General features: G+C 42.3%; 1 long non-coding RNA gene across 1 annotated transcript in view; it reads right to left on the bottom strand.

Annotated features, from left to right (window-relative positions):
* LOC135970411 (uncharacterized) overlaps positions 1-26,387 on the bottom strand; it is a 182,296-nt gene extending 155,909 nt beyond the window's left edge. Inside the window, exons 1-2 of the long non-coding RNA XR_012434423.1 lie at positions 26,324-26,387; positions 8,063-8,232 (exon numbers count right to left, since the gene is read on the bottom strand). This is a non-coding gene — a long non-coding RNA (uncharacterized lncRNA). The remainder of the gene's footprint in view (positions 1-8,062; positions 8,233-26,323) is intronic.
* Between the last annotated feature and the right edge of the window lie 207 nt (positions 26,388-26,594).

Raw genomic sequence — 26,594 nt, 5'->3', positions numbered from 1 at the left:
AGTCATCATCATACGCAAAAAAGTCTTTGAAGCTCCTGATTCTATATTGCAAATAAATGTTAGAACTAATAAATAAACTCCCAAAGAAATAGGTTCTCTATGTGAACCAATAAAACAACTTGTATAAGATGAAAACTTCTGGTCTACTCCATTCAGGCTGCTATAACAAAATACCATAGGCTGAGTGGCTTAGAAACCATAAAAATGTATTTCTCACAGTTCTGGGGGCTGGGGGGTACAAGATCAAGACGCTAGTAGATTCAGTGTCTGGTGAAAGCCTACTTTCTGTCTCATAGATGTTGTCTTTTCGTTGTATTCTCATATGGTAGAAGGGGTGAGGGTCTCTCTTGGGTTTCTTTCATAATGGCACTAATCCCATGCATGAGGCCTGCACTCTTATGTCCTAATCACCTCCCAAAGGCCCTACCTCCTAATACCATCACCTTGGGGTTAAGATTTCAACGTAAGAATTTATGGGGAGACACACATACTCAGACTATAGCACCATCTTAGTGCAAACAACTCCACATTACAATGGTAGTTCTTTGTGGATGGTCTGCTAAATAGTTACAGGCAACCGAGTCTTTATACAGGCATTGCAGTGTCATTACCTAGGCAAGCTTAATACATTAAAAAAAAAAAAAGCAGACAATGAATCCTTTAAAACTCTCCTATTGTGATATAAACCATCAACTCTAATTTCTATATCACATTAATTTGAATTTTTATATGTCATTTCCTCAAAGTGGGTGTTAATGCTACAAATTGGGGGAAATTATGCTTTATGGGTTCCTCTGCAAAACACAGTCTCTCTGGCACAGGGAGGTGATCTAGGAATCCAGATTCAGTGATTCTCCTGCTTTAGCGGCCTTTATGGAAAAGCTCCAAGATACTTGGGGATACTCGAATGGCTCAAAAGACAAGATGTGGGCAAGGCGGTCCTGAGAAAAGGCAAACCCATTTAGTTCCTCGTGCCCACCCATGACAATCCATCCCACCTTGGGCTGTATACAGATTAAGGTGAATACCAAGGGAAGGCCCAAGGGCAAGGCACAGTGATTAAAGGGTAGTAAGATACAAGGTAAGTGTGAGATACAAAGAGGGGGCTCTTTTCCCTACACTTTACACATTTGGGTTAGGGAGATCATTAGGCTCACTGTTGACACTTGGAAGTCACAACATTCATTGGTTTATCCACTCAATAAACACCCTGACTACTTAGCTACTATTAGCTACTATTTAACAGGTTCTGTGGTGAGGGCTTAGGATAGAAACACAGGTTGGACAAAGCCCATGACTCCAAGGTGTTTATAGTCTGGTATAACAGACAGAGAAGGAAACACTGAGGGCAACAGAGCCCATCTGAAATGTGTCTTAGAAATATCATGATGGTTCAGGAGGAAAGAAGAGATTCGAGGAAGACCAGACTGAAAGCAGGGAGACCAGGTAGAACATTATCGCCCAAGTTCAGGGTTAAGGCAACCGGGGCTTGTACTATGGCAGTGACCATGGGAATGGAGAAGAAAAGAGAAGTTGGATCCAAGTCTAGGGGTCAAGTTTATGAGGCTAAATCGTGACAGGATTTAAGGAAAGAGGAAGAACCACATCTAGAATGACACCTAGGCTATTGGGTGCTGGAAAAGGAATACAGGGCAGCGGGAAGAGGGGCAGTGGGGAGCAGTTTTGGGGGAAGGTAGGCTGGATGATTTGAGATTGGAATGTTTTGAGTTCAAGGTTCCCGTTGTACATTTAAGTTAAAGTGCAGAAGAGAAATCAATGCGAATAAATATATCTAGGAGTCGTCAGGTTACTAAAATAAAGAGAACAAATGAGATCTCCCAGGGAGAACACAAGGAATGGAAAGGAAGGCAAAGAGGCTCTGAGCAAGGGGTGGTGGCGCGTGGCACCATCACAGCACAGAGGCACACTAGGCATGTTTTTCAATTAGAAAAGAGTCTGGTGGAAAAACCACAATGAGATATCATCTCACCCCAGTTAAGATGGCTATAATCAAAAAGTCGGAAAATAACAAATACTGGAGAGGATTTGGAGAAAGGGGAAAGCACATACACTGTTGATGGGAAGGTGAATGAGTACAGCCACTGTGGAAAACGGTATGCAGGGTCTTCAAAACTCTAAAACAGAACTACCACATGATCCAGCAATCTGACTGCTTCACAGAGATCCAGAAGAAAGTAAATCAGTATATCAAAGAGATACTACACTTCTATGTTTATTTCAGGACTATTCACAATAGCCAGGATATGGAATCAGCCTAAGTATCCATCAAAGGATGACTGGATAAAGAAAATGTGATATATATATACACACACATACACACAATGGAATATTATTCTGCCAAAAAAGTAAGAAAATCCTGTCATTTGTAGCAACGTGGATGGAACCAGGAGGACATGATGTATAAGCCAGTCACAGAAAGACAAATATTGCATGTTCTCACTCATATGTGGGTTTTAAAATATTTGATTTTATGGGAGTGGTGAATACAATAGTGGTTACTAGAAGCTGGGAAGGGGAGTGGGATGAAGAGGGGTTGGTAACAGGTACGAAAGTACAATTAGATAGAAGAAATAAGGTCTAGTGTTCAGTAGCACAATAGGGTAACTATAGTTAACAATAATTTATTGCATATTTCAAAATAGCTTGAAAATTTGGAATGTTCCCAACACAAAGAAATGATCAATTTCGAGGTGATGGCTGTTCCAGTTACCCCAATTTGGTCATTACACATTGGATGTTTTTATCAAAATATCACATGTACCCCATAAATGTGTGTGCAACTATTGTGTATCAATAAAAAGAGCCTTAAAGTGTTTTTTTAAAAGAGTCTAGTGCAGAAGTAGAATAGGAGTGGAAATAATAAAGGAATATTAAAGATGGAGAGATTGCCCTTTAGTAAACGTGGTACATTTCTGCTAAAATTTACTCTTTAATTATAAATACCAAATTCTCACTGTCTGAGTTCAACAAACCTTTTCTAGTTTAAAAAAATTATTTGTTCCTTTTTCTTAAACTTTGTGTGGGGATTGTTGCATTAAAAATGACTTCATTTCCAATTCCAAAATAGTTTTTACTTTTCTTAAAAACTGAAAGTGATGATGCTTCTGAGCAGAAATGGGTGAGTATGTTAAAGACTGCCTTCTTTTGTGAAATCAAGTTTATATCAAACACTTTTTGGCTGGAATTACTAATGCATTACGAAGACTCCTATTTCTTTAAATAGAAAATAAAAGTGCACTTTCCCATAACTTAGGTCAGAAAGGCTGCTTCTTGTTGGCTGGGGGTTTTTTATAGTTGCAACTTAAATTCAGGATGATTTTTATGAGGCAAGGAAGACGTAGATCCTTCTGCAAAAAGAGGAACTTTCACAATTAGTGAAAACCAAGAGTGCTGACACGAGGGACTGGGGAAGATGCTATAACCACAGCGCGTGATGAAGGGAAGGCAGCCCTCAGCCACCTTCCCAGCCTGTGCCGGAGCACATGCGCCCCCGCACTTACTGACACTCTTCACGTGTTGGATTTGACTCCTGAAGCAGGTATCACGAGAAAGAGCAAAATGCCCATCTTTGCCTCTAATATTGAAACCAGCTGTGTTGATTCCCCTGTGACCACCTCTCCCTCTGCCTCCCCCAAGTAGTTCGCACAGATAAAATGTCTTCAGGACAGACAAGCAACCATTCAACTTCATGGCTTATCAGCAAAACCCTTTTGTAGGCTTGTTTTCAAAAGCTGCAAGTACCCAGTAGAGGCTGTGGTGATCCATAAAAGGTTGTTCTTCTCTTAAAAGGAGAAACTTCAAAGCAATCCCTGACATCCCAGAATTCACTGCTTTTCCAGTAAATATCTGTTTGGGCCAGAGAATTTCAAGCTTTTGGATAAATTCAAAGATGAAGAGCCTGTATTTGGTGCAGCATTTCTATTTGTGTTCTGCACTAGAAAACCTCATCACCTGGATGTGTATAACATCACAAGCTGATCACTCAGAGTCAGAGGGAAAAAAGTTCACTTTGGCTTTGCTGAGCCTCTCCTTGAGGAGCCAAATCCAGCAAGGACATAGGCAGACTCCTGGGGCAGGTGTGATGGCCGTGAACACAAGGCGGCAGGGGTAGGAGAGGAGACTGTGCTCAAAAGGAAGGTTCATTGCAAATTCACTGGCGGGCAACCTTGTGGAAAGGAAGGTTTAAAGTATTTGACTCACAACCTTTAAGGACATAAGAAATACTGTAAAGTATTTGCTATATTAATTATGAGTCATTTATATGTATTTGTTAGAGGATTTATATTAAGAAACTGGAGGGTTTTCATTTTGAGGGGGTGTTTTTGGTAATTTGTGCCCCCTGCCAACCCTCACTCATCAGATGTCCTTTCTGTGCCCAGCCTGGGCTCCAATTTCACCATCTTTCACAGACTTGCCACAATTTTCCCTCCTAAGCTTCAGCAGCAGCTCAGGTGGACTGTTACTGGTTTTCTGCTGGCACAAATTAGCTTCCAGTCTATAGAGATCAATCTCAAGGAAAGCCCGTGAACAACATATTTTCGACAGGGAGAACTGTTCACTTGTCCATTACTGACTGCTGCCCTGAGTGAGATCTCTAGCTCTCTGTCTATAATCATAACAAGCACATCATGCACACTCTTCCTGGCCATATGCAAAATAAAATCTCAAGATCACTAATGCAAAAGAATTCAAGGGCCAACCAAAACCAAGAGAGTAAAAAGATACTGTCTTGAGGAACAAAATGGAGGCAAAATATAGACAGAGCGGTGACATTTATTGGAATAATTGAGATTTAATTGAAATGAGCAGAGAATGAGAAGTTAGAAGCACATCCTAACCCTGATTTTACCCCTAACTCACTGGGCAGTTCACTTCCCCTTTACTCAAGTCTCTCCATTGTATAATTTGAATTATCCACCCACCTATCTGAGATACACAAAGTTACCTGTTTTGTTTATTCAAATACATATTTGTACTGAATTTTATATTTGGTTAGTGTGAAAAGCAGTATTTTTCAAATATTAATTATTTGAAATATTAATTCCTTAGGAAGAAATTAAGTCTCCAATCTTCTTAGTGTCTAAGGAATAGGGTCACCTGGCAATTAGAGGGTCAATAGTGGCCTTTGCCCACCCCTGGGACCCCTAAGCTTGGACAAATAATTTTTTTATTTTTCATTTTTTGCAGCTAAGAAAGTCTGGCTTGTAGTTGCGGATTAAATCCATAGGCATCAGTACTTGATGACGTGACTGTGAGTTTAGAGTTTAGTTGCTGAAACTCAACTTCAGTCAGTTGAGCCGATGGGAATCATGCTGTAGACAATGAGCTCATGCTATCCAAATCCATCTGAGAACAATTGATCAAGCAGAACACAAAGGAGCAATGAGCTGGCCTGGTTTGGGAACAGAGACTATTCATCCATGGAGGTTTCTCTTTCCCATCCAGTTGACCCATCGCGGATCAATTCCTTAGATTAGAGGAAGCTGGTTGTTGTTAAGAGAAGCTCCTGCTGGAAACACTCTTGGAGAGTGCTCTTCTCTTCCAAGGGAAATTTCTGCACCAAGAACTGAGGCTGACTGCCCTGAAATTGAACACACCCTTATCTAAATACAGCTGGCAACACTTCTTATTCCCTGGCTTGTCTCCTCCTGGTCCCTATACATAACATACCTTCCTATTACCACAACCCAACATTTACTCCAGTTGAAATGCAGCCGGGTAGTTCATAGCTTTCTTAACATGGTACATTCCAGGCTTTTGCTTACAAGAGCCTGGGACTGTCAGCAGGGTCTTAACAAACCATCTCTTAAGGTAATCTCCATTTTCTGTTGATCCTTTTCAGTTTCCCTTTCACAGGACAGGTTTCCTCACCTGGTCCCCAAATTTTGAGGGCATACCTTCTAAGCCTGCAACTTCCACAAGGGACTGACTACACACACATACCCCAGGGGTACCTCTGAGGACACAGTCAAAATGCATTTCATATGCATTACACGAACTGGTCATTCTTAAATGATTTACACCATATCATAAGAGAAATCAAACCCACAAAGACCATAATTAGCTTTATCTCAGGAAAGAATGGTATAGTTCATAGTTCCCAAATGACACAGTCCATGAACCAGTTGATTCAAATCAATACAATTGCGTGTGTGTGTGCATATATATATTCCTTGATCTCCACATGAAATCTACAAATTAGAATTTCTTTTGGTAAGACTCAAGAATCTATATTTTTTTACTTTCCTGGGCATTTCTTATATTTTTCTGGCTAGAATCGCACCTCTGCTCCTACCTGGAACATGCACTGAGAAAGTTACTAAACCTCTCTGCACCTTGGTTTCATTCTCTGTAGAATGTTTATAATACCTACCCCTTAGAATGTTTATGAGATATAAATGAGATGGTATGAGGGAACTGCCCGGAATGAAGTAGCTACCTTAGATATGGTAGTTATCAATAAAATCATAATAAAACAGCAATGCAAATGAGAAAGACCCTGTGTCTGGAGCAGAAAGAGCCAAGCCAAGAGGGACTGAGCTCAAGAGTGGGCAGCACACTGAGGGGCAGATGCAGCTGAAGGTGCCGGGGCTCCATTCTCCCAGAAGGCGGAACGTGGCATCCAAGTATAGCCAAGCTGCCAGCCTAAGAAGCATGACAGGAAATAGTAGGGCTGTCTCAGCTGGAGGGAGGAGCCCAGCACAGGGGATCCAAGAGCCTCAGATATCCAGGCCCACATGCAGCCTCAAGGAAGCAGGTGGCCAAGCCCTGGTTACCGCACTGCGATTCCACAGCAGGCTTCCAGTCCTTCGCAGTCAGAACAAGGGATCATGGTGCAGGCTGGTTCCAAAGACAGGGACTCAGGTACAAAGAAGAAGGTGGACAGGCAGATATCAGCACTCAAGAGGGCAGACCTAAAGCTCCTCAAACTCCTCCAGAGAGCTTCAGTCTAAGTTCTTGTCATAAACTAGTTTGACTCAGGCAAAAGGCCATGCTAGGACCACAGCCACAGAGGGGCTGGATGGACCCAGGGGAAAGGTCACTGGAGTCACGACTATGAGGGAGGAGCTGGCGCAGCCAAACACCTGAGTTGGACAAGTCAAGTGAGGAGGCTGGGGGTGAGGAGGCCAGACAGGCGGCAGAGCTGTGTCATGGGAAAAAAGAAAGGCCTTCTCCTTCCCCCGTTGATAGAGCTTTCAAACATTTCTTGTTTAGCTTCTTCCTCCTTTCCCGTTATCTGAAGAGAGAAAGACCAAAACCACAGCCACAAGTTCTCTAGGGAAAAATCGTCAGAGAAGCCTCACTGCGCTGGCCGGAGGCTGACCAGGGCCATGTGACAAATCGGTAGGTCCAAGGCAGACGGGAGAGGGAATGGAAGAACAAGACACCCGGTGTTAAGTGAATGTAATAGAGAGTCTGGGGGAGAGACAGGAGAGCGAGAGGCTCCCCAAAATGTGGGAGCACTAGAGAAGAGGGCAGAGAATGCCAAAGAAGTGATGTGAATCATGTAGTGGAAAACTCTCAAATGTTAGCAAGAGTCTCAAAGAAAGACGAGAATTCCTGCTTGTGCTATGCTTCTTTAAATGCAGCCCTTTGAGACTGGCCCACATGGGCCCAGCTGCCTAACAGCTGCAGTTCATGGGAAGTGCAATGCCGGGCACACAGTATAGCCATGCAAGACCTCCCTCGTTATTACATCTAGACAGTGAGAGCCAGATTGGTGGAGAAGGAGTACAAAAAGAGCTAGGCACCCCTGCAGAAGCCTCCCAGGCTGTCAAGGCCTAACCTGCCCAACCTCAGCCCTCCTCAAAGCACCTGCCACACCTGGTCCCATTGCACAGCTCCTTGCTCCTCCCCATTGGATACCAGGTGTTTTCACACCCTCGGCCCCTCTGAGTGCCTGCCCTTCCTCAGAGTATTAAACCCCTCTAGGAGATATTAGTGCTGCTGACTTCAACCTGAGCCTGCCCAGCCCTGAGGCACTCTATCCTGCCAGCAGCATCCCCAGTCTTAGCTTCTTCACCCACCATTTTGTTCATACCTTCCTTCCAGCAACTCATGGAGACTTCAGGAGATGCCGCCTCCAACAGATTATGCTCCAGTAAAGGTGATTCTGCCTCAGTCGACCAAATAATTCATCGATCGGGAGTCAGGATGAGCGTCAAAGGCCTTCAACAATAGGAGACTCGATTCCAGACCCAAACTGCGGACCTAATTCCAGAAAAATGGAGATAAATTAATGCAGGAAAGGGAGGTAAACTGTTCCAGAAGCCTTCACTGGTTTATTCTGGTGAGGGAGGGGAGAGGGTACGGGCTACACAGGGTTCAGGGTTCTCAGAAGTACCCCACACACCAGATTTGGGGTAATAAGAGTCACTCTAGGCCTCACTCACTGAGTGGCAGAGGTGCTGATAATTTCCTCCCCTGTCAAGCTTGGCTCATGAACAGAGCAGTTTAGATCCTCCGTAAAGTGAGTTAGAGGCAGGGAAATGGCTGTGAGGGACATGGATGGCAGGATCTGAGCACCAGGAACTCCAATGGGCAGAGGTCACTAGGTCGGTCATAGCGAGGAGCTCTTAGGAGTGGGAAACCCGGTTGGAAGCGAGGGGAGGTATGAAATGTGTGTTGAGCACCTACCAACTGAGGCAGGCTGGTAGATGTTCTTTATATGTCATCTGGCGTGATTTCTACCATAACCCTAGAAAGCATTCTTTCTATTTTTCAAGCTAAGGTAACTGAGACTTGGTTTCTCCTAGGTTGCAGCTAATTTGTGGTGGGGCCTAGATTTAAACACCTACATGTCTGAGACTAAATCCTGGGCTTGTTCCCACACACAGCACCGGTGAGCATGAAACAGACACCACAGAGCAATGCAGAATCAACCCTAAAAGTCTGCCGTGTGTGAAACCAAAGGGTATCTGGGACCTGGGAAGATAACCTGGGAAGGGGGTGGGTGGCGAAATGAATGAAGGTACAGGTAAAACAACATTGGCCATGTGTTCATAATGATTGAGGTGAAAGAGAGCTGATCCCAGCATTCAGAGTATGATCCTCTTTGTGTCTATTTTTGGGATTTTCCATAATACAAAATAATTGATTTTAAATGTGCCATGTTAACAGTCAGGAGAACACACCATTTCCCCTGGTCTTTCTAGCCACTAAACAGATGCTCTTGGGTTTTGTGCTTGCTTTTGCTTATAAAACTGAGCATTTCATTTAGCAAAGAATCTTCACACTGTTCTAGGAATTTGCCTCTGTATTGGGTAAGCACACACATTAGGCACAGTGCCATCAAAGAGGACGTTTTCAGGAACTTCTTGTTATATGAAGTAAGAGATGTGAGATAAAGCCTTTCCTCATTTTAATGTTAAGTGAAAAAATCAAGATGTAAAACCACATTTGAATCATAAAATGAATTTTATTTAAATACATACATACAAAAAGAAATGCACAAAGTAATAACTGTGGAATCAATTCGCTGATTTCACGAACTTGGCATTGAACATGTATTCGTTTTAAGAGAAAAATATTTTAAAAGAAGTTTGTTTATGGACTTCAGGGACACAGAACTGGATTAATTAATATCTTTGGTCTGTAACACTCTGTCATCATTGGCCTGGCAGTGCTTTCTCAACTTTTAATGACAGTTACTAATAATAGAATAGCGATCACATGCCAGGCAATGCATAGCTTATTTCTAGCCTTCACAACAATGCTGAAAATCAGATGTTTTTAATTCCCATTTTGTTGATAAAATAATAAGACTCAAAGGAGTTAAAAAACTTGACCAGGGTACACAATGATTTTGAACTCAGATTTGCTGACTCCAAAGCCTGTCTGGATCCATCGCCCCTTGCCACCCCCTCTTTAGCATTTACATTCTGGGGTGGAGAAAGGGCGCTAGAAGCCGACCCTAGAGGAGAATGACTAGAGGTTTACGTTTCCGACTGCGGCTTGCATTTCCCCTGCCCTTTCCTGATTCATATTGCCCAGTTGTCCAGAATGGAGCTGATTAATCACCATCTGGACAAGAAGACAGGCTAGGCTGTTCTTCCATGCTAAGCAGAGAAACTGAATCCTAGTACCCTGATTTATACATGAATTGGTCACTTCTGATTTATACTGTAATGTGGCTATTCTCTCAAAATAACACTCATACAATGATTTGTCTGTGATTTAGTTATGGACCTTAGAAGGGAGAAGTCTTCTCATAAAACACTCTTTCCTTTAGGGGAAATAGGCCCCCATCACCTTTCCCTCCCTCTGACAGCTGAAGCCACTGTGGTCAGCCTGGTAACTGTGAGGGGGTACGAGTGCAGGGGGTGGGTTGGGGCCCCAAAAGAGCCCAGAGGCAGACGTCAAAACCAGGAAAAAGTTGGAAACCTGGGCCAGATAGTACGAAGAGGTTCCAGACAGCTGCCTTGATGGGCTACTGGTGCTGGTGGCCTCTCGAGTTAAGTGGGCAGGGTGGCCAGTTCATTACCAGCCACCAAGTGCATGACCCCATCAGCAAGCCAGGCCTGGAAGTTACAGCCTCTGAGTGGTCATGAATGATTGTGAGGCCTAAGGCAAACCTAATTTATTTTCCTGCTGCTGAAACGTGGAGACACCTGCTCCTTGGCAGGAAGGTTTCTTGTTCCATGAAGTATGTTGAGCAACTCAATAAATGGGATTATATACATAGCCCTATTTTACAACAAATTCACCCAGAAATGGCCTAATCATTTCCCCTGCCCACCACACACCAATTCCCCCGCGGTGGGTTAACCACTGCGGCAGCACAGCTGTGTGCGGCTCTCACGCCTAAACTCCCACAGCAGGGTTCTCTGCTTGATTTGTTTTCCAGGCAGTCGGGGACTTTGGGTGTCAGTCAGTAATGCATGCTACCTATTCTTGGTCTCTTCTTTGTTTACTCAAATTACAACAACCTAAAGAACTTCTGCCCTTCTCAGTTATAATAAGAAAGGTAGGGATTGGACTTGGGAGGGAAAAGCCCAGGAGAGTGTTTGGGATCAGTTTCATCCTAGGCCGGGCGCAGTGGCTCACACCTGTAATCCCAGCACCTTGGGAGACCGAGGCGGGTGGATCACCTGAGGTCAGGAGTTCAAGACCAGCCTGGCCAACATGGTGAAACCCCATCGCTACTAAAACATACAAAAATTAGCTGAGCGTGGTGGCAGGCCTCTGTAATCCCAGCTACTTCGGAGACTGAGGCATGAGAATCGCTTGAACCCAGGAGATGGAGGTGGCAGTGAGCCAAGATCGCACCACTGCAATCTAGCCCGGGCAATAAGAACGAAACTCCATCTCCAAAAAAACAAAAAAAAATGACACCCAACAGGTTGTGCATCTCACAAAACCAAATCACCCACCTTTGCTAAGCAAGGGTAAAGCAGGCCTGAGTGGGAAAGAAGTTAATTCCTAAAAATAGTTATTGCTAAAGACACTGTAAACTGTAAAGGGCCTGATTCTCAGATGCTAGGCAAAGAGTGAAACCTCAGCAAAATGATTAAAGTAACTCACTGGTCATTGCTAAATAATATGGTCAGCTGCTTTGACCTCAGTTGTCTGGCTTCAGGGAGCCACAGCTACTGCCTGCCCTTTGTAAGTTTCCCAGGTAGCCAAGTGACTTCCATTCACTTTGGGCCGTATGGATTTGACCATCTCACCTCATAATTGCAATTCCAAACACACTAATCCCAAAATCTACAAGGCCTTTAAGATCATTAAAATCAGCCGGGCACAGTGGCTCACGCCTGTAATCCCAACACTTTGCAGGTGGAGGTGGGCAGATCACCTGAGGTCAGGAGTTCAAAACCAGCCTAGCCAACACAGCAAAACCCTGTATCTACAAAAATACAAAAATTAACTGGGCATGGTGGCGCACCGCTTTCATTCCAGCTACTCAGGAGGCTAAGGCGGGAGAATCGCTTGAACCTCGGAGAATCCCTTGCACCCTAGGTTGCAGTGAACTGAGATCATGTCACTGCACTCCAGCCTGGGAAATAAAGCAAGACTGTCTCAAAAAAAAAAAAAAATTATTAAAATAATGAAGATGCACTTGAAGCTTAGTTAGAAATTTGCAGCCGGGCACAGGTAATCCCAGCACTTTGGGAGGCCGAGGCAGGTGGATCACGAGGTCAGGAGTTTGAGACCAGCCTGACCAACATGGTAAAACCCCATCTCTACTAAAAATACAAAAATTAGCTGGGCGTGGTGACACGTGCCTGTAATCCCAGCTACTCAGGAGGCTGAGGCAGGAGAATCGCTTGAACCTGAGAGGCAGAGGTTGCAGTGAACCAAGATCACGCCATTGCAATTCAGCCTGGGCGAAGAGTGAGACTCCGCCTCAAAAAAAAAAAAGTAAAGTAAAGAAAAAAAAGAAATTTGCAGGCTGGGTGCGGTGCCTCTCAACTGTAATCCCAGCCCTTTGGGAGGCCAAGGCAGGTAGATTACCTGAAGTCAGGAGTTCAAGACCAGCCTGGCCAACATGATGAAACCTTGTCTCTACTAAAAATACAAAAATTATCTGGGCACAGTAGTGGGCACCCATAATCCCAGCTACTTGGAAGGCTGAGGCAGGAGAATCAATTGCTTGAACTCGGGAGGCGGAGGTTGCAGTGAGCCAAGACCACGCCATTGCACTCCAACCTGGGCAACAAGAGCAAGACTCCGTCTCAAAAAAAAAAAAAAAAAGAAAAGAAAAAAAAAAAAAAGAAAGAAAAGAAAAAGAAAAAAGAAAGAAAGAAAGAAAGACATTTGCAGAAATTTCTACTTTCAGATAGTTTTGCCAAATAAAATGTTCCTTGCTCTATTTTTATAGGGCAGGACATTTTGTTAAGCAGATTAAATGATTTGAGGAATTAGTCATTTCTGATTTAATGATGGTTAACATCCTCAGCTATTAGGTTTTCTTCAGGTTTTATATTTTAATGATTCAAAAATTAGTCAGTTAATTTACCTTCAAAAGCACCTAGTCTTTGTGTATATATGGTTTTGGCTTATGTGGGTATTTTTGGTTTTGGTTTTTGGTGGTTGTTGTTGTTGTTAGTATAAAGGAAAAATAGTTGGGGAAATATGTATTTTATCTTATTAAATCCCAATTATGAAAACTATTTTGAGACTTCACTGACGTGGTTACAACTGGGTTCATTGAAGTCTAATTAAAATGCCGGTAATACACAATCCTGCCCCACTAAGCAGAAACCATGGCCAGTTTGCTGTACAATGTTAATAACAACAACAGGCAGAACATTATCACAAATGTTTCGAGTGAAGCCCCCAACCTCTATTTCAAGGTTTACAAAAATCTATAATTTTCCAGGCAGTGGTAGCCACAGAGAAGCCAGGCTCAATTACAGAATGAAAAAGAAACCAGCAAGTGAAAACATGGCTCAGACTGCTGGACTCTTCAATCACAGAAGCCAGGGACACAAAGTTAGATATGGTTATGAGCCATGACCTCAAGGAGGCCACAGTCTCCTCGAAGGGATTAAAGTGATAAAAATCTTAGACTTAAGTCTCAACATGGTTTTCAGAATCACAAAAAGCTGACAGGGAAATAAATGATAAATGAACTCCAGACAAAAAGACAACATGAGTGGATGAACAGAAGGAAATGGGAAGAGGAAGTTGTACATAAAACCCTTTGCTGAAGTGCTAGAACAAGTTAACAGAGATGATGCTGCCATTCAACAGTATATGGTGCCCCACTATACCTGGCATTATTCTAGTATCAATTAAAATGATGTTATGTCTACCCTAACAGTAATAGTTAACACATAAATAATGCTAATTGAATGTTACACAATATTCTATACACTTTACATATGTTAATTCATTTAATCCTCAAATAACCCCACAGAGTAAATATCATTATTTTCCCTACTTTACAAATGAAGGAATGAGAGGATAGTAATTTATCCAATATCATTAAACTAATAAGTGTTGGAGCCAGGATTTGAACCCAGGCAATCTGGCTTTAGAAAATGTGTTTTCAATCACTGTTATACCACTTTCTTATAAAAATAATTATATCTAAAAAAATACATAAACACTGTACTCTAGTTGCTAAATTTCTTTCTCATGGGAATACAGGTTAACAATTTTGAAATTGCTTTACAAATGTTGAACAAATAATAAAATGGATCATGGTCAGTGTTGGAGAGGGAGTAACAGATAAACAAGAAATGATGGCTAGAATGAAGCTGATGGAACTGAATTATAGTCAGTGACATCAGAATAAACTCAAATTTAGCTTGATATGTGTGTTTGTGTGTGTGTGTGTGTGTATACATGTATATATATGCCTATATGGATGGAAAGAGACACACAGATGGATAGAGACAGAAGTAATTACAGATATAGGTATCTATAGCTATGTGCACACATATTTCCCAGCTCTGTCTGCTGACAGGACCTGGAATCAATGAGATCCCAGGAACAATGAGCACACCTACCACCTAGATAGTGGCTTCTAAACACCATTTTACAATAAAGGGAACCAGGGTTCCTTGGAGAAATTGCTAATTGTAAGACCAGGGTAAGGAAAATATAAGATGTACCTGGAGCATCTTACAGTACCAGAAAATAAGGAAGTGCTTAAAAAACAAAAGGACAGGGGCTTGTCAAAGGGATGCAGGAATCCGACTCTTTATAAAACACATCAAGAGCTTTCCATTATTCCTAGGATCAAGACAAGTCTTTAGAGCACTTCAAAAATTTAAAATCTCAAATGTAAACAAACAAAGGAACAAATAAAAGGTGCCTCCATATTTCATGAGAAGAGTGAGTTTCTGAGAGAGAAAAAAGGAAAGAGCTCCCAATGACCAAAGCTAGAACAACTTAAGCAACAAAATAATAATGAATTATTGCTCAAAGTATAAAATAAACCTATATAAGTTTATACTGATGTAAGTAAATAACTGAATAAGTCAACAAATGTGGGAGAAGAGACACATTTTCCTTGCAGAAGAACTCTAAATAATGTGTATAGACACTCCACCCTAGGAGGTGAAACTTATCCCTTTCCTCCACCCTGCTTGGGGATGGGCTAAGTTTAGTGACTCACTTCCAAAGAATACAGTGGAGAAGTGGACAGATAATGACCTTACAGTGGAGAAACCTGCCTGGCAAATGGTACCTTAAGAAAATGATGATGGTTAACATCCTCAGGGATAACATGTGGGTATCACGTGCCCTGTCACATGATCTGACAAAGACACTCCACCTGTATGATTTTCTTTGCCAAAACTCATAACCCCAATCTAATCATGAGAAAACAGACAAAGACAGATTGGGGACATTTTATAGGATATCTGGCCAGTATTCTTCAAGACTGTCAAGGTCACAAAAAAACAAGGATAGACTGAGAAACTGTCACTGACCAGAGGAGACTGGAAGATATGATGACTAAGCACAACATGGCACCCAGGATCAGATCCTGGAGCAGAAAGAGGACATCAGTGAAAAAAAGCTGGTGAAAGCCAAATACAACCTGGAGTTTGGTTAACAGTGATGTACCTATATCAATTTCTTTGTTTTGACAAATTTACTGCAGCCATATAGGATTTTAACATTAGAAGAACTGGATGATAGGAACTCTCTTGTGCTATATCTGCAACTTTTTGTAAATCCAAAATTATTCCAAACTAAAAAGTTTAAGACATGACTATACCCTAAAATAGGCCACCCATGCAAAATAAAAGGGTAACTATATAGAATGCCAATGAAAGGAAACTAGAAACAAAAGCACAGCAATTGTTAGTTGTCTGCCCAGAACTACTGATAAGACTGATGTTTCTTAATTCTTCACAAGGCACTTTGGGTGGAACATTAAGCCCATTTGGGCTTATTCATCTACAAATGCTTATTGGGTACATACCTACTCACGCCTCAGCTCAACAATTGCTTCCTCATGGATCCTCCCCCGGCCTCCCAATGTCAACCCCACTGAGCACAAGCTTTCAAAGGCACCTCACACCACTCCTGCAGAGCTGGATAAGTTGCAACTTCAATCTTTCCTACATGTAAGTACCATGAAGGCAGGAACCAGGTCTGGTTGGACTCCTTTTTTTCTAACTGCATTCCCCAGCACAGTGCCTGGGACATAAAAGGCTCTCAATGAGTATTTGTTCCACGAATGTCAACACAGATGTGGTAAGAGCAGAAAATAGTCCCTCGCCACAGGCATAGCCACTGAAGTTCTTGCCAGGTAGAATCCAGTGGCCCAGTCCTTTTGATGACTCATCAAGTTGAAACTCAAGGTCAAAAAAAAGGGGAACTCAGAGAGGCAGTCAAAGCAGACAGAGGGAGGGGGCTTTACTTGCCAGAGACAGAAATGTCTCTGCAGATGGGCTGGAGGCGGTCAGTGTGGCTACAGCCTCACATTGATACTGACTTCTCCAAAATACCACCTGCCTCTAAACTCAAACTGGCGTTTATGTAATGACATTTCCTACTTATTACCAGCTGCCAAATGTTGAAATTCCCAGAAGCACCTTTTTAAAGTATTAAATATCAACTCTAGCCTATTAAAGAAGAGAAAAAGGCAAAGATGTGTTATTACCAAGTTTCTTTTTATTTAAAAAAAATAAAATAAAAGGCTCAAAACTAAAAAATATCTAGCCCTGGCTGAATTGGGGTGAAGATAAGTGAGTGATTATTACATTTCTTCTTCAGGTTAGTCTTACCCTGAGTTACCTGCGCTGAATAAGCTAGCAAAGTTCCCAAAATGCCAGGCCACTAGGTCAAGTTTCTAGGAGCAGTAGCTACAGCCAATTTCTCAGTTATTTTATGTGGTGATTTTAAGACACATCTTCCAATTCTTCAGCATTCTTCCTAGTGAGAGGTGAGGTCTACAGCCCTCCTTTTCAAATCCGGGTAGCTTGTGTCTCCCATGCATCTCATGAAATGCACTGGAAGAGCTGTGTGTGACTTCCATGGTTTGCTCATGAATGACAATGAAGTTCCGTCTTCGTCCCAGGAATAGTCATGGTAGGAGCCCCGAGCCCTGAGCCCTGACAGATAGGTCTTACTCTCCTGAGGTTGCCTTGCTGTGAGGGAGCCAAGCCACATGGAGAGACCACGTGCAAATGCTCCAGGTGGCAGTCCTCCTCTTCAAGTCCTCCTTGCCCAGGTGCTGTATGTATGTGAACAAGGTCTCAGATGATTCTAGACTCAGCTGTTGAGTCAACCTCAGCCTTGAGTGTTCTCAGCTGAGGCCTCAGCCGTGATACGAGGGGCGGCTCAAACAAGTCATTCCCACTGTGCCCTTTCGGAATTCTTAACCCAAAAGGATACCAAAATAGTTATTGCTCTACATAACTGTGTTTAGAGTGGTTTTTGTTATGTAGCAGTAATAACCAGAACAATATAGAAAAATGGGAGTTATTTTGTAGATGTCAAAGCGAATGTCCAACTTTTCTCCATTAACAGCTTTTACCTACAGCAAATCTTTCAAATATAAACAAACAAAAGAACAAATAAAAGCTAGCCTCAGTACTTTATGAAGAGTGAGTTCCAAGCAGCTTCACCTACTGAGAGAGAAAAAGGAATTGCATCTGGAGAAGAGAGGCTCAACTGATGCTTGAATTTTGAATAAAGGAATGACCCAAGGAGCTATGAAATGTTTAGGTGAGGCTATAGCAGGAGGCAAAGGATCATTTTCTGAGACAATAGCAACTTCAGCCCCCAGCTGAAAAACATTCAGCCCTACAGGGCTGGGCGCGGTGGCTCACACCTGTAATCCCAGCACTTTGGGAGGCTGAGGCAGGTGGATCACCTGAGGTCAGGATTTCGAGACCAGCTTGACCAATATGGAGAAACTCTGTCTCTACTAAAAATACAAAAACTAGCTGGGTGTGGTGGCGCATTCCTGTAATCCCAGCTCCTTGGGAGACTGAGGCAGGAGAATCGCTTGAACTCGGGAGGCAGATGTTGCAGTGAGCCGAGATCGCACCATTGCACTCCAGCCTGGGCAACAAAAGCGAAACTCTGTCTCAAAAAACAAACAAACAAATTCAGTCCTGCAGAAATCACAACAGCACATCCTTATGTTCTTATTCTGTCATATTTTATGCAACTTAACAACCGAACACACACAAAGAACATATATATGTAACTGACACAAAACTGAGCTGGATAACAAACATATTCAATGGCAGAAAGACTCGAAATTATTTTGACAAGCTGGAACAGGGAAGAAGAATAAAAGTGAGGAATCTTATCCCAGAAGAGTGACTTCAAACCAGAGAGCAGCTGAAATGATTGCACAAGGACCTCAAAGTCTTTTAGGAGAGCTATTAGATTCATCTTGAAGATAAGAAGCAGCTATGGAATATTTTAAAATAGAGAAGCATGATGATAAAATCAGTGTTTTAGAAGTTTAACTTGACATCTCTTTGTGTAATGGATTCACAAAGGGAGAACAAATAGAAGGAATACATGACACTTAGCACTTAGGAAATGTTTGCAGTCCCATCACAATGAAAGTACATGGATCGGGGCTGGTCTGACCAGAGTGGGAGTGAAAAAGAAGCAAAGATGATTTGGTGGTGTGACCAGGAAGACTCGGGCAGCAGGCTGGGTATCAAGAGTAAAGAAAATGTCAACGAAGACTCAGAAGCCTGAGTGAGAGATCAGTAAGTTCAAGGAAACAGAAAAAGATGGGGGAGGAAGTATGTTTGGAGACAAGGAAAACAAGCTCAGTAGAAATCTATGGATTTTGAGATAGTGCGATCAAGATTTTTAGCTTACAAAAAAAAGTTGATGGATAATGGGAGACTTTGGATTAAAGTTTACAAGGGAAGATAGGCCTAGAGAATGGATTTGGGAAACACATCAGCCTGGAGGTGATACTTAAAGTCATAAATAAATTCCCATATTTTTGCCATGTTAGGATGAAAATTTTTGAAAATACATGGCCTTGTTTTCTTTCTCTTTTTTTTATTTATTTTTTTCATTTTTTTTATTTCTTGAGACAGTCTCACTCTGTTGCCCAGACTGGAGTGCAGTGGTGCTATCTCGGCTCACTACAACCTCTGCCTCCTGGGTTCACGTGATTCTCCTGCCTCTGCCTCCCGAGGAGCTGGGATTACAGGTGTGCATTATCATGCCCGGCTAATTTTTGTATTTTTGGTAGAGATGGGGTTTCATCATGTTGGCCAGGCTGGTCTCAAACTCCTGACCTCAAGTGATCCACCCACCTTGGCCTCCCAAAGTGTTAGGATTACAGGTGTGAGCCACCATGTCTGGCCTCTCGCATCTTTTTCTTGTAGTGAGCTGCATAATTAGGTCTAACATGCAATAGCAATTTTGTTGATATTTTTATAATTAAGAAACAAAATATGAATTGCCAAGAGTACCTATATTCATTTTGACTCTCAACATATTTTGAACTATTTCTCCTAGTCCTACCTTCAACTGACAGGATTGGCCACAGAAATCATAGAAACATTTTTAATGCTTTTAAAGACTATCTGGGTGGGCCAGCATCCATACTGCTCTTCACTTGAATGAATTGTCAGAACACCAAGAGCTTTTGCAGAGCCAGAAAGAACCAAAGAACTTGCAGCTGGAGGTATCAGCTGTGCATGTCTAATTCTGGCCAAAACACCTCCCCAGAGTGTCCAGCTGGAGAGAGGGGAAGAAAAAAAGAAGAAAGACAGTAATTCAGTCAGGGACGTCAACAGCGGCTGAAGACGCAAGCTGGTTGCAAAGCACTGATACTGTTGGGTACCAAAAGAGGTGCTGCTGACACCACAATATTTGGATAACCTGCAATTGCACAGTACACATCTGTCTGTGACCATCTGTCTGAAAGTATGCTGGAGGTCAGAGGCTCAGTGAATACAGCAACCTGAAAGTGGAACGAGATAAGATAAAAAGAAGAGGGAAATATGCAAGGAATCTAATTGGTTTTGCTTAAAAAGAGACAGCAAGTTGAAAGAAAGTGTGGGATGGGATCTCCTTAAGTAAATTATGATTCAGCAAGTGCCGTTTTATCTGCCTAAGAAAGTAATTACAGGAAAGCAGTGTTTCCTGAAAAGTGTCTTTATGGATGAGCCCGTTTGGAATAGTGAGAGGGTGCTGGCAGAGGAAGGGTAGCAACTGCTTGGCTTCCCTGGAGATGGTCTGGCCTGATCTGTCAGGTGCAGAACTGAGATTATTAGCACAGAAACGCTGGAAACTTGCTTTCCTTGACCTCCACAATACCCAGCACCTTCCACGCTCTGACTTTCTCCTATCTCTCTTGGCCATCGTTCAGTTGCTTTCACAGGTTTATCTTCCTCTGCCTGTTTCTTAATACTGGGGCTCCCCTGGGCTCCAAGCCCTCCTCTCTTCCTATTCAAACACTCTCCCTAAGTGATCTCATGCACTCCCTCGGTTTCAGTGTCATTTGTGTATTAATGACTGTCAAATATTTACTTTTATTCAGATCTCTTGTCTAGGCTCGGATCTGGATTGTAACTACATCCTTGGTACCTCCTCTTGGGCATTTTATAATCTCAACTTGTCTAAAGTTGAACTCATGACTTTATTCTAGAGACTCGTGCCTCTTCTAGTGTTTGCTATCAGTGAATGGCACCTCCATTCACATGTTACCCAAGTTGGCCACCTAGGAGTCCTCTCTTTCCCTTGGCCCATCCTCCAACCACACATCAGCATCCCAAATCCATCCACTGCTCTCCAACCCCACTTCCATTATCCTAGGCCAAGGAGCCACCATTTTTCATGACCACAATAAACTTCTGACTTGTCTTCCTCTCATTATCACAACAGCCTCCAACTGGTCTGCCTGTCTGTGGTCTTGACTCTGCCCTACTTCATCCCCAATTCATCCTCAAGCTCTCATTCTAAAATTAATCCAATCACCTCACTTCTATCTAAAAGTCTTTAATGGAGTTAAAGAACTTCTGTCTTTAACTCTTTAACTCTTTCTATCGCTCTTAGGATAAGGTCCAGATTTATTAATAAAATTTGCATAGTTTGCTGCATCCACCTTTTTATCCCTCACCTCTACCTTCCTTTAAACTCTACAGTCCAGTTATACTGAGTTGGGTTTTTTTGTTTGTTTTTATTTTGCTTCTTAGTTCCTTGAACCCACAATTACAGCATTTTGCAAATGCTGCCTGACATCCTCTTCTCCTTTTATTTGCCAAACAATGACTATTTATCCTTTAGGTCCCAGTATAGACATAACTTTCTCTGAGAAACCCAGTGTAGATTAGGGCCCCCCTCCCTTCCACCATGATCTCCCCAATGACCCTGTATTTCTCCCCATCAAATCACACTCTACTGTTAATGCCTGTTTACACAGCTTTAACTCCCACTAGACCTTGAGCTCCATGAGGGCAGAAAGCATGTCTGTTTTGTAGGCAATTGTATCTCCAGTACCCAGCCTAGTATTGGTCTTGTTATATGTTGAATGAATACATGAATTGCAGACACACTAATTGACAGCAGAACTCCACCAGGTCTACGTCAAACAACATCACCTCAGAGAATTAGAAAGATTCCAAAATTCCTTCATCTAGGATGAGCCTGGCAGCTGCAGCATCTCCAGGAACATTCATTTCCTGAGGTATGGCCAACAAGAATTTTCTGATTCTCAATGCAGCTCACTGAAAATCTCTTATGCCAAGCACAAAGTTATCTCTTTGCTTCCAGCAAGCGGCATTCAAGAATTACTGACTCTTTCCCTTGGTGTCAGGAGCTTAGGAAGGCAGACTATAAAACAGAAAATTTGAGGTGGACTCAGTCTTGCTAGAGTAGATTGTCTTGGACTATTCCCTAAATCAGTGGTTTCAAATCTCGAGTATGTTATCAGAGTCATCTGGAGACCTTGTGAAAGCACAGATGTCTGAACCTGACCCCCAGAGTTTCTGAATCAGTAGGTCTGGGATGAGGCCATAGAATTTGCATTTCTAATAAGTCTCCAGGTGATGCTGATGCTGCTGATCTGGGGACCACAACCTTGAGAACCACCACACTAAACATTTGAGTCATGCCTCTTAGTCATACAAACATAAGAGAAGCAGGCTCCCAATGTACTGAGGGAGGATGGACACCTCTTCCTGAACCCCAGCCCACTGCTAAGCAGGACGTGGGAAAACTTGGAATTAAAGGAACTCTGGGAAATGAAAAATCAGAAACCTGGAAATCCAACCCCTTCTGTATTGAGGGTGAAGATGACTAGAACACTCTGATAGCTTAGGACAGTCCAAATTAAAATATCTCTGCAAGAAAAGGGCATCATGGGCATTGTGATGGATGTGACCACTGAGCATCCACTCTTCTTCTGAAAATAGTTCCTCCTTTTCCCTTGATGAACTGCTATTCTCCAGCTCTTAGTCCTTGTGATTCAAGTAAGGCCAACTTCACACCCTGGGCACAGGAGAGGGCCCAAAACTTAGATCTGTGCAATAAATGTGTATCACACCCAGCCCATAATGATTGCTTCAGAGCTGGTGTGTGATCCAGGTTGATCTAAGGAAAGTAAGCCCTAGAATACTGTTAAAACTGTTGGAAGAGGAACCAGCCCTTTCCTCTGAGCTTGCCAAACCAACAGGATGCAAGTGGCCATTGCCACTAGTGGGGAAAAATGTACCAGAGAATGACACGAACACTGAAGAAAACCCAGCCAAGAGACAGAGACATACTCCTGACAATATTATCTGGATCTAGCAGAGCTTGAAGTTAGAATACCCCAGAATCTGAGCTGAGTATTTATTGCTGCAACTGAGAGTACAGACTGAAATAAGAGAGAGTTCTTTCTTTTACTTTTTTTTTTTGCGCGACAGAGTCTCACTCTGTGACCCAAGCTAAAGTGTAGTGGTACAATCTCGGCTCACTGCAACCTCCAACTCCCAGGTTCCAGCGAGTCTCCTGCCTCAGCCTCCCAAGTAGTTGGGATTACAGGTGCCTGTCACCACACCTGGCTAAGTTTTGTATTTTTAGCAGAGATGGAGTTTCACCATGTTGGCCAGGCTGGTCTCGAACTCCTGACCTCAAGTGATCCACCCACCTCAGCCTCCCAAAGTGCTGGGATTACAGGCATGAGGCACTGTGTCCAGCCTGAAATAAGAGGGAGTTCTACTAGCCAACTCATGCATTGCTCTGCTCCAGGGTACCTAAGTACCAACTGCTCTAATGGTTTCTCTCCAGATGGACAGACCTGCCAGGTCGATACCTTTGCCAGCCCCTCTGGAAATCCAGTGAGTAAAATTTTCCCTAACAGATCACTTGTTTAGTGTAGCACTTAAGCGCCTAGCCTCACCATTGCTTACTTACCTCCTTTCCCCCCTCCGTGGGCTCTCTGCATGTAAGAACTACACTCTTCTTAACAGTTCTCTTGGTGGCCATGCACAGTGGCTGGTTCATAGTAGATGCTCTATTGAGTGACTGTTTGCAAACAACCTTCCAAATAAGATAAGAATAATAAAATTGAGCCTGGTGAGTCTACATCCAGATAGAATGGAATTTTTTAAATGGCAGCAAAGCACATTGGAAGTAATGCTAAGTGAAAACAGGCAGCAACCCTCAAAAGTGAGCTTCAAAAGTCAGATCAACCTTCACTCAGCCCTGGAACATTTCTAACTAAATCCCACCTCTCACTAGAAGTGTCATCATTTTTCTTTTCTTTGAAAAAGCATGATGCGAGAGGGGGTGCTGGAGAAAGACAACTAACTAAGAGGGTGACTCCCATATAAGTCAGCTTCCTCTTCCCCAAATCAGTTTCCAGAAACTCTGCCATATCATGCAACAAGAACCCCCAGCTCCTAATTCAAACGAAAGTCTCAGAGGTCTTGAATAAAGACAACAGCAGCTCTCCTTTGGGGGCTTTCAATGATAAACAGCTTCCTGCCTGAGCACTCATAAACCTGAACTCGTGGAAAAGAATTACTACATGGAAAACAGAACCCAGGCAGGGTTCATAAACGGTACCCGCATGGGTTTCTCACATCTTCGTTGATAAATGTCCTATTGCCTCCTGAGGAATCTGTGAGACTCCTTGGGCACAGCTGTGGTCAGGGACACGCCATGAAACAACTAGACCTGAGAAGTGTCCATCTTTCTGCCATCGAGACCTGCCCTAGAAGAAAAACAGAAACAACACAGATGGAGCTGCCTGTTCAAATCCTTGTGGATGTCATAAGATTAGCAGCTTTCCTCTGAGTCGGCCTCAAAGACTTCCTTTGCAATTGTTCCTAAGCTAGCTCAAGGGATAGGCAGTGAAGTTCACTAAAACAAAAACATAACCTCAAACATCCAAAACAGCTGGTGGAAATTGTGACTGTTTTAGAGGAGCTGACTTATCTAGCTGAGTCAAAACAAGTGTGAGCGCTTCAAACAGGCACAAGATCAGAAACAAAATTAGGTGTTTATTGAGTGCTGTCCTCTTGATTTTTTTTCTCCTTTGCTTAGACATGAATCTCCCCTTTAGCTTCATCCTGGCAAGGAATAAAATCTTTTATGATATAAAAATTGATATATTGGGAAATTAAGGGTAAAATAAGGGTTCTTTTCTAATTGTAAAGGTAATATATGTTCTTTAGAGGAAAATGCAGAACACAAACAAAAAGTAAAATAAAAGTCACCTGTAATCCCACTACTGTTTCTATTTTGTTATTTTTTTAACTTTAGTTTTTCATATACACACACGATTTAAATTTTATCTGTATCTATATCTAGACAGATAGGTAGATAGAGATATCTATTTAAATGACTCATTTTGAACCTGATTTTTCATCCAGTACATCATGACCATTTTCCTATGTCATTTATATATTCTTCCACATTTTCTATATCTGCAAAATATCAGACCATACAAACACCACAAACTGTTCAGCTAATGTCAATTATGAACACTTAGGATACTTCTTTTTCTTTTTTTCTATTTTTTTGAGACAGGGTCTCGCTCTGTCGCCCAGGCTGGAGTGCAGTGGTGCCATCATGGTTCAGGTTCAAGCAATCCTCCTGCCTCAGCCTCCCGAGTAGGTGGGACTACAGGTGTGTGCCATCACACCAGGTTAATTTTTTTGGTTTTGAAGAGATGGGTTCTCACTATGTTGCCCAGCCTGGCTCACTTGAAACTTCAAGTTTCAAACTAGGAGTTTCAAGTGATCCTTTGGCCTCAGCCTCCCAAAGTGCTCAGACTACAGGCAAATGCACCACTGCCTGGCCTAGGATGTTTCAGATTTTGTGTTATTATCAACAGTGCTGTGAAAAAGATCCTTGTTGATAAATCTTACACGTGTACATATGAAAGTTACTTTCTCTTACAATACACTGAAATTCAGGATATAAAATTGACAGTAATAGGCATTGAAGAAATCTAGCACCCTCGTCCCTAAGAATTGCTGGCAATTTCTTCTTCTACATATTTCTAGTTAGGCAGCTACTGTTAGAACTACAAGGCCTTCCTGGATTCATAGAAGCCTTGCTTTCAGTCAAATGAATGGTTTCTTCAGTTTGCAATGCAGAAACTTTAAAATACTTTTAGAATCTGTGAGGAGAAATGAAAGCAAATGAAATAAATATTAGGAAAGGTTACTAATCTTGTTTGGAATAAGAAAATATAACATAGAAGTAGAGTCATTCCATCAAGTAAGGTTTCAGACTTGATTAAACTAGCCTGAAACTTTATCTTCCAGAAAACTCTCAACTTTACATAAGCTGTAGCAGGTTTTTCAATTATGGAAACTAGTTAAAATGTTTCCACTTTCTTATATTTTCCAATTCAAAAAAATGAGATTAAACATTTCTAAGAAGAAGACTCTAAAATGGCATAATCAGCTCTCATTCTAGATTTACTGCCCCCACTGAACAGTTGCTTCTGAATTGGCACAAGACATCCAGTTACTCGCGATTGGGAATGAATCACTCCCTAAAATCATTCCAGAATTTGGATAACGGAGAAGTTTGCCTCCCGCCAAAAGCCCAACAAATGCTGGTAAAATTTAGAAAAGTCATTATTATCATGAAAGCCTGCAATGGTTTCAGAGAACATCTCTCAGTAGTTACTGCACTCTATGACCTCCAGAAAAAGTGTAGGCAACTCCATGCATATACACAGCCCCTGCCAGTTTCCCTTAAAAGTCTCATTCTCTTCATCACCACTGAGTGGAATTAAAAACAGTTGGTCAAGCTCCACTAATCGACAGCTGCTTGCAATTAGAGGAAGCATTTAAAGCCGTTCTCTTAACTACCTTCCCAACTGCCTAACCATTCAGCATGAGCAATACGCCGTGACAATTTGCCAGAATGTTTAACTTATCTCCATCTCTAGTAGTTTCTATACCTTCCTTATTTTCTTCAGTCTTCCCACACACTGTCTGACTCTTCCAGTTCCTCTTGTTAAATACAGAGAAGGGATTAGTTGAAACCAGGTCGAGCCGAGCCGCTTTGTGCTAAGATGGAAAATTCTACCCAGGCGACTATTAGGGGGCAGAGTAATTTTGGTGTTTCTCAAAGAGAAAAGATGCCTTTTTCTTTTCTTTTCTTTTCTTTTCTTTTCTTTTGTAACAATGAACTGGAAAGTTCACTTTAATTCTTCTCTCTTAGAATGAAGA

Source organism: Macaca fascicularis, chromosome 4 (assembly GCF_037993035.2).
Source record: "Macaca fascicularis isolate 582-1 chromosome 4, T2T-MFA8v1.1".
NCBI lineage: Eukaryota > Metazoa > Chordata > Mammalia > Primates > Cercopithecidae > Macaca > Macaca fascicularis.
Note: the sequence above shows the minus strand (reverse complement) of the source record. Positions and strands in the feature narration are given on the sequence as shown.